The 7,412-nt window shown below is 40.9% G+C and overlaps 1 long non-coding RNA gene across 1 annotated transcript; it reads left to right on the forward strand.

Annotated features, from left to right (window-relative positions):
* Window positions 1-214: 214 nt before the first annotated feature.
* Window positions 215-1,837, forward strand: LOC110017409. Its single transcript, XR_002872495.1, has 3 exons — window positions 215-250; window positions 1,243-1,279; window positions 1,740-1,837. It is a non-coding gene; the product is annotated as an uncharacterized LOC110017409 (long non-coding RNA).
* Window positions 1,838-7,412: the final 5,575 nt, after the last annotated feature.

Consider the following 7,412-nt stretch of genomic DNA (forward strand, 5'->3'; position numbering starts at 1 on the left):
TTGTTTTTTACATATGGGATCGATTAGTCGTTACCTTAACACAGGAATTACAATGCAACATTCCCTCCAGAAAACTGGGATAGTCTTTAATTTCAAATTTTAGGCGCCTCGCCTCCCCCTATCGCTGTGCAGATTAGTCTGCTTCTGTTTGCTGATTGGACCAACAAGAGCGCACAGTCTGCCCTCCTCCTGCTGGAACTTTCCATACGTGAACGTGACTGACAGCCACAACAGAAGAGACCTGCCTGCGGTAAGCTTTACTATTCCTTCCAAACTCTGTTAAATGCTAATATTTTGATATTTTGCCGAGGTTAATCTCATGTATTTGTATTTTTAATGCTGTGGACTGACGCTACTTTCGCTAATAGATACGATGCTAACAGGTTTGTCATCGTTTACGTGTATTTCTGCTGCAGACCGTCGATGTTAGCTTAACATGCAGCCATGCTGTAATGTGGCGCTAATGTTCGTTTCATCCTCACAGACAGAAGCTTCGTAGAAAAGATTCAAGATTCAAGTTTTATTGCCGTTTGCACACGCGGTACATCGGAATTTTTCTTTGGCATCTCTCATGTCAGGATAAGTTAAAAAAGGACAAAAGAAAAATTTGAAGAAGAAATAATAAAGAAAATAAAAATAAATAGAATAAAGTTAAAAGTCAAAATTAGACAACAAATTTACATGGTGTATAAAAATATAAATATCAGTAAAATATGATAATGAATATTGCAGAGACCCAATCTGTACAGTCTGTACTGTACAGATTGGGTCTCTGCAATATCCACAGATATGTGGGATTTATGACACGTTCTTCTTTTTAGCTGTGGGAAAAAATGTAATGATATTTTGTAATAGTGTTTATGAGTTGTTGTTGTTGTTTTTGTAATAGAGGTGAAGTTCATTCATATGCATGTTATTAGTGCTGAGAAAAGTGATATTTTATATTGGGCTCTGAGTGTTGTCAAATCACTGAGATTTTATAGAAAAGTCTAAAATCTACATATTTTTATTTGACTGACTAAATTAAGATGTTTTTATTTATTTTATTTTTTCCGTCTTAGAGCTTTTAGTTTTAAGGGTTGTTATCCAGGACACACCAAGAATTTATAGAAAATTCAGGAAGTTGGCACAGGGGAATGTTCTGACAATAAATATGTCAATGTCTCTTGAACAATTTTGTCTTTGTACATTTCTGCATAGTTTTTAATTATTTTTTTTCTCTTTCTTGTTTCTGTTTTTCAGGTGCAGTTATTGGGCCTTTCCTGAAGGACTATAGTTGGTAAATATGATTACATGTCAGTTTTGCAGTTGAACATGAGCAACATTACAGGGATTTGCATTGTATTTTAATGTTCACAGAAATGAACCTAATAGTGTGTTTTTTTTAAGTGCCATGACCAAACTGCAAGCGAACATTTACTACCTATGCTGCTTTTAGGGCCCATTGCTATCAGGTTTACAGTTTTTCCACACTAAAACTAAAGCTTCTTGTGTTGGCATAGATTTAAAATGTGTTTTTGACCCGTGTGTCAACTTCATACTGTCAAAGAGCTTGTAATTTTAAAGACCTGGTAAGGGAGGGTTGCTTTGTATCATGTCCAGTGAGTGGTTTTAAAAACACATTTAATGTGATGTATTTACTACTTATATGTCCAGGAAAAATAGAATATTAACATTGGAAAATATGTATGTAGTGTTCAATAAAACAGTTACTAAGCCTTCTGATGTCACCTATGCAGTGATCTGCTGCTGCCCGACTTGGATGAAAAGGAAGATGCAATGTTTTGCCATGTGGATGACGTGTGCCTTCCAGAAGAAGTACCGGTAAATACGGAGGACGTGGATTTGACTCCTAGTTGTTTTAATATGCAGTAAGTAATCCATTTTATTTTTTTATTCTGGCAGGTGCAAATACCGTAATTTTCGGACTACAAGCCGCTACTTTTTTCCTGCGCTTACAGCCCTGCGGCTTTTTCAGTGACGCGGCTAATTTATGGATTTAATTGGCGGCCGCCTTGTACGTACTTTCGAACTCAGTGAACAGTTTGAATTCTCTATCTAACACCAAGCACGAGGCATTTTTATTCAACACACCTCTTAGCAGCCAAACAGCATGGACTTGACTTCAGGTCTTAGACACTTCAGTCATGGTTCAACAAAACGAAACACGCATGCCCGGCCGCATCCCAGAATCCTTTGGGGCCATAAGACCCAACGTGCACGTGATCGCCGCTACATTATGATGAAGCTTTCAAGTTAAAAGCAATCGTTAAAAGCAGCGTAAAAAAGTCCACCGTCACCAACGGGTTTGGAAAAGCCGGTTTGCTGCGTGACGGAGAGAACAGCGCATGGAGTGAATTTACACTCCATATACGGTTTCTAAGGAAACCGTAAAAGCGGAATTTTGCTTTGAAAAACTCACAGCCTCCGTGTGAGCTGGAGACATCTTCTCCTGCTGATTGAGCTGCGGGGCCGATGGCAGTCTGATGGCTCCCACACGTAACAACGCACCCGCCCCTCATACACAAAACGTACAGTATTAATAAGTCCGATTGCTTTGCACAGAAACGATTTGCTCCATCCACCGGCGCAACAGGGACGAAGTGCTCCTCCTTGAAGCCGCGCTGGCCAGAGGTGTTGGAGTAGATAGGAAGGGGAGACAAGGAGCGCGCGGGGCGGGAGCGGAGCGCAGAGGCGTCGGCGGAGTGCAGAGGCTTCTGAATTCTGATGCACGCGCCGCACTGAGGCGCGCGTATCACGCTGAGGCGCGCGCTTTTCAGTCGCCGCTGCTTTATTTTACCGTTGTGTTTTCTAACCAGTCCTGTTACTCCCATAACGCTGCTGCGACACAAGCGGAAGGAGAGCTTTTCCCGTTCACCCCTCCATGCACTGCTGATACTCATTCTTAAACACGTACAACAGTATGGCGAGCCGGGCATTGGCCCCGCCTTTAGCCCCTAAGACTCATGGGAAATGTGGAATCGCGGATGTAAATTTCCTCATTATAACTGAGGGATGTAATGTTGATTATATGGTTACTGTTTGTAATTTTATGTTAGATACCTAGATTGTCAATAAGTAAAAAAAAAAATGAAATAAAAACACCATAACTGAGGAACTTGTGAACAGAATATAGGTCCATGCTGTTTGTCAGATGTCGATACACTCAAATGCATGAGCCAGAGGCAAAATTGGCACCACCCACAATGTGCTAATGATTTGCACTCACTCTGGGATGCTGGGCGTGATCTGTCAGGATGACAATATCGGCTATCACATGCGCGGCTTGTACTCTGACGCGGCTTGTGTATGTGTAAAAGCAGTCAAACACGTGAATGTGGGTGGGTGCGGCTTGTAATCGGGTGCGCTTTGTAGTCCGGAATTTACGGTAATTGATGATGGTAAAACAGATCTGTGACTCAATGAAACTGTTTGCACGAAATTTAGCCTTTCACTAATTTCTCCTCAACCCTTTGTTTAAACTATAAGCTAAAACTAACATTAGTTTATCAAAAACTGGTGAACAACATTGGAGCAATGCAGCCGTACAGTTTTGATCCAAATGACAGCTGAGAGGAGAAAAATGAAGACCAACATTGATCTTTTTTGTCTGCAAGTGGAGAATTCAGAATTTGAATGGAAGACTTTCACCCACCCATCGCTTTTTCAAAAAACGGGTTTTCATCTGCTCCTCATCCAACACAATTTGAATAAATGAATACTCAGAAGCCCATTATTAATCTTAAACTATTTTATATATATTCTTCATCATGAGAAAAAGGCTACAAGAACCTGTTAAAAACACCCAAAAAAGGGGGGGTCTTGGAAGACCCACTGCATTGGAAAATCATGTTCTTGCTGCTTTGTGGTGCAGTTTAAAAAAGTTTGTGTTTGTGACACAGCAACTGCGATGGGCGAGCTAAAGTCTCCCTGCTCTGATAAAATTGCATCTGGCTCAAAACTGTACAAATGGATTGCTCCAATATTGTTTCCACTTTTTTTTGTTTGCTATGCTAATGTTAGCTTGGGGTTTTGAGGAGCTGTAATCTAGCGAGAGAGTCTAAACAAAAGTATTTGCTAACCCACGCAGAATCCAGAATCAGGTGTCCGGATCACTTGGTCTGGCCACAGGTGCATTAAATCAAGCCTTGGGTTTTTAAAATTACATAAACCTAACCTGTGTTTCTACTCTCTCATTTTTAGGGCATTCGTGCCTTTCTACAAAAAAGTTCATGCTAAGTCTGGATCGAAACCTTGTGCAGGCCAACATTGCTTCCCACATTTCTCTGCTATGCATGATCTTCGCAAACTACTACAGCTTCAACATCCAGTATCCATCCACCGGAGCTGGCATCAACTTTGGAGTTTCTACAGAGGTTTGTCTTTTTAACTTCAAGTTATAATCTTACAGATTTTGATCGCTCTAGAACAGGGGTGCTCACAATTTGTCAGCATGCGAGCTACATTTGACACTACAAGCTCCAAAAGATCCATATATATAATTTGAAATGATCATTTCTGTGCTTAGAAGATAACATGATAAAAAGTTTCCAGCATTTTCCCTTCAACAACTTGTTGATTCGTATCATGTCAGCGGCTCCGCTCGGCTTCTGTGTGCGTTCTGTTCTAGTTTTTTTTTTCCTTTTTTGAGTGACTGACCTCAGGCCTGTCGAGACGAGATAACAGCTACATCTACGGTTAGGAGTCTGACACTGAACCTTCACACCTTTCTGAAGACGAGGAAGAAAAACTCCACATCTGGCGCTCATTTTTTTACTTTTAAACTTTGAGACAAGCATATGCTATTGGTAGGATCAACCAGGCGTCCCCCAGTAGCTAGCCCGTTTGGGAAGGCAGTGGGGGGGGGGTCACTGTCACTCACTCAGGCTCTGTAATGGATGAGGGGGCTGGTGGAGAGAATTGGTGACGACAGAGTGCCTTCCGTGCAGCCCAGCCAGGGCCCCGGTCCTTGGGTAGGACTTGAGAAGCACATGCTTCTGGACAACGCTGCTGCCTGAGCGGCCTCGGATCCCTTGGGCGGGAACTGCGGACTTCCCAGCAGTCGCCATGACAGGACGGCTTGATCAAACGGGGCGTCTCGCTTCTAATTAAGGATAAATAAACACTCCTGCGGGTCGTACTGAGCCTCTTCTGGGACCTGTCACACAGCTGGGCCAATAGAGGCTCTCTCCCATGTCATCCACAATTTGCTAGTCAATCACACATCTGGCACTCAGTGTAGTTGAACACGCATGTGCAGTGAACTGTATCAGAGGATGTTTGACTGGCCATTGTTCACGTCAATCAAGTGACATCATGGTGAGGAGGATTATTCCCTGACGGCAATGTTTTAAAATGTAATATTTGTATTTTTTTGAGTATTTAGTTTTGATGTCCCACGGTTTATTGGGTAACACGATTGACGTAATGAGCACCCCTCCTCTAGAATACTGGAACTGTTCACCCGCAAACTTAATATTTATTTAAAGTGAGCCCTTTCATCGAGTGTGTATTAGTAATGACTGGCACATTACTTTCTAACTTTGACCCTTTTTTTCTCTCTTTCTGAAGATGCTTTTTCTCCATTAACCCAGAGAGAGGGACCAGAGTGGACAAGGAGGGCAAATCTCGTCTCATCTTGAACCCAAGAGTCTTAACCTTGATTCAGGAACGGTCAGATTTTGAGTGGAGAGGCGTGTAAACACTGTAACCAACATTGCAAGCATAGTTTTAAGGTTTCTTTGTTCTTTGGTAGGGTTGGGCGATGTCCCTTAAATTGGCCGTTGACGATGTTTGCTGTCAACCATCGGGATGGATGATGACATCGTCGGGGGGGGGGGGGGGGGGGGGGGGGGGGTATTTTTACATTTTTCGTTCTTATATAACTGCTATTCGTTTTTTTGCTTTTTTCATTTTATTTCCCAACTGATGACTAATCCGCGATGATCCAGTATAAACTGAGGGAAGTGACTTTAACAAAAAAAATAACAAACAAAATAGAAAAGAAGTAGTCCGCTAGTAGAAGAACCGGGTCTAAAAGTGTGTGTCTGTGCACAGCTCGGATCGTCAGCACACACAGCGGTTTGAGCTTCAAAGCAGAAATGTCGCTCAGTCCTTAGAAAACATTCAAACAATCACGCGGATTTGTGTTTCCAGTCGTGTCCCGACTAAATAAAGGCTGATGTTATTCTTACATGTTTACGTGCAGCCAGCAAGCAGCACCACCCAAAGCTAATGTTGTTAGCCCGTGTTAGCATACTGCTAATCCTGGCTTCGTTCAGAAAAAGCACTGACCGTACTGACCACACGGATTAAAATTCAAATGATGAGCGAACAGGTGTTTCATAATAACCGTAACATTATTAAAAGCACGTTTAGAAGATCATCTCGTATATTACCGAGCTGACATGTCAATGTATATAGCCGCTCGGCGCTGTTTAACATTGTTTTGTATTGAATTGTTACATACAATAAAGTTTGAAAAAAAAAAGCCGCTCGGCGGAGTTTATATCCTTCCGTTTTTCAAACCCTACTGCGCATGTGCGAATGATTTATTCCGACGGAAAGTGTGACCTTAGTGAACGTTTTTATATTCTGAAAACATTTTTCTGGGCCCATCTACACGGTTGGATTCTAATCTGACCATTGATCCCATCAAGATATTTTGTACATGTAACCGCGGCTTATGGTGTCGACGCGCAACGTGGCGGGGGCGTGGCATCACGATGGTGGTCTCTCCATCGGGATGTCAGTCACCCATCACGATGGACGATGATATCGTCCATCGGCACAACCCTATTCTTTGGTAATCACTTGCAAAAAAAGTGATTACATAGATTTCTGTTTTAGGTGTATTGTTTTTTAATAATGTTTTATTATCTACAAATGATAAACATTTGCTGTGTTTAGAGGCGAAAGGTTGAGTAAAATAAATGAATGTAAAGACGTCTTTGTATTGAAGTGATTCTTCGGTTTGAATTTTGCTACACAGTTAGCAGATATTTTGATACTGGGTTACATTTTCAATACATTTTGTTTCTTTTTAGGTCTTAGCAAAGCTAATGAGCAAATGTGATAGACCTCAAGAAAAAAGTAAGCAATCAGGATTGTTTAACAATGCTTTTAATTCATCAGTAAGATTAGGAAACACCTAAGTTTAAATTTCTAAATTACATTTTATATTCTCTATTTGTAAAAAGTATCTTGGTTTCAAAAAAGTAATTAAACACAAAAGTATGTTACTGTGATTGCATTTTTAAGAACAACATGAAAAAAAAGAAAAATGTTGTTATTTTTACGAAAATAAATTGGCAGCAGTGGTTGCCAGAATAAAAATGTAGAAAATACGGTAAAAATGTAAACAACTTTACAGAACATTGTATAAATTTAACGTCATAATCTTGTAAGTACAA

Source organism: Oryzias latipes, chromosome 21 (genome assembly GCF_002234675.1).
Source record: "Oryzias latipes chromosome 21, ASM223467v1".
Classification (NCBI taxonomy): domain Eukaryota; kingdom Metazoa; phylum Chordata; class Actinopteri; order Beloniformes; family Adrianichthyidae; genus Oryzias; species Oryzias latipes.